Source organism: Suncus etruscus, chromosome 6 (genome assembly GCF_024139225.1).
Source record: "Suncus etruscus isolate mSunEtr1 chromosome 6, mSunEtr1.pri.cur, whole genome shotgun sequence".
NCBI lineage: Eukaryota > Metazoa > Chordata > Mammalia > Eulipotyphla > Soricidae > Suncus > Suncus etruscus.
In genome coordinates this window covers 126,460,054-126,461,685 of record NC_064853.1, presented here as the reverse complement: position 1 = coordinate 126,461,685, position 1,632 = coordinate 126,460,054, and the positions used below count along the sequence as shown (strand labels likewise).

Below are 1,632 nucleotides of genomic sequence, written 5' to 3'. Positions count from 1 at the left end.
CCCGGCCCCAGAAATAAATATTTTGGTGGAAATGGCTGCATTGAACAGAAGGACAAGACCAAGAGTGATTATAAAATTCATGGCATACAGCTTTTTTCCCAATCTTTATGTGATGATGAGCTTAACAGTTAAGGATCTAATTTCTAATGACAAAATATTGCCTTTTAATCATATATTTCAATGGAGTAGCAAAAAAATCAATGTAAACTAAGTGGAGGAAGATATCTTAAAATTGTATCAATCATTTTAAAGACTCAAATTTGCTGATCAACAGAAACTCTTTCAGAAATCTTTCCAAGGTCCAAGAGTTAGGGAACTGTAGCTTTATTGTATTCATTATACAGTAGCAGCCAACAATATAAAATTATTGTATAATCCTGGACTTATTTATTGGTGTGTGTTCTTGTACTTCTCATTTGACTTTTCTATTGCTCAATTCCTTTACCCTAAAGTATATAAAATAATGCATTATTATTATGTGGAATTATTGAAATTAATGTAGACTTATTGAAATTTTTAATGACTTAATCTTTATGGATTTGAGTTCAAAGGAAATGTCTAGATACAATGAAGATGAGACTACCTATATATTTTTGTATTGGGCATTTTAATGAATTATTGCACTATAAAACAAATACAAAATGTCTCCAATTTACAGAAAATTATGATATGATCTATAAAAGGCATTTTCTCCATTTTCCAAATGGATAGTTCAGAGCAGTATACCTGAATCTGAGCAGTTTATATAGTGTGCTCTCAAGTCAAGGACTAATACTAGTATCCTCATTTCCATAATATATTCATTTCTCACAAAGGTTTTCAAAGCATTCATAACAAGATGCAGGAAAAGATCTATTTTATACTCTGCTAATGAGTGAGAATAATCTCTTAGTTTTCCTGACATTTGGTGTCCTCAATAATTTTTTCAGTAATTGTTACCAACTCCTTTGTATTTTCTCCATTGTTGGACCCAATAAGTGAAACTTTGCCCTTTGGACAAAAAGAATCTTGCACAGTAATAAAAATACACAGATTGAGTATTCTTTTTTCTTTCCCAATACCAGCAGATTTTTCCATGACTAAATTAGTTTCCTTATAGTAATAAAATCCTAAAATGTGTGCTCACTTCGGCAGCACATATACTAAAATTGGAACGTTACAGAGAAGATTAGCATGGCCCCTGCGCAAGGATGACACGCAAATTTGTGAAGCGTTCCATATTTAAAAAAAAAATCTTGAAATGTATACAGGAAATTAAAAGCAAAAATAATGCAAAAATATGGAATGATTTCTCATAACGTAGGCTTTTAGATTCTTGAATGATGTTGTCTCTAAGACATCCAGTGTTAAAATAAGCTATAGGTTACAAAATAGAATGAAACTTCCTTAGTTTTTATTTAACTTCTATCATGAATGGATAATTAAAAATCTTGAATAATGTTGTCTCTAAGACATCCAGTGTTAAAATAAGCTATAGGTTACAAAATAGAATGAAACTTCCTTAGTTTTTATTTAACTTCTATCATGAATGGATAATTAAAAAAAAATCTTCATACAACCATGCATGCATCTTCTCTAATTTAATAGATCAAAAATTAACTTGCAAACTTCAGTGCTTTACATATTATAAGA

The 1,632-nt window shown here is 30.0% G+C and overlaps 1 non-coding gene across 1 annotated transcript; it reads left to right on the top strand.

The window, feature by feature from the left end:
* The first annotated feature begins 1,118 nt into the window (after window positions 1–1,118).
* On the top strand, window positions 1,119–1,225 carry LOC126012933 (U6 spliceosomal RNA). Its single transcript, XR_007497275.1, has one exon. It is a non-coding gene; the product is annotated as a U6 spliceosomal RNA (small nuclear RNA).
* The last annotated feature ends 407 nt before the right edge of the window (window positions 1,226–1,632 follow it).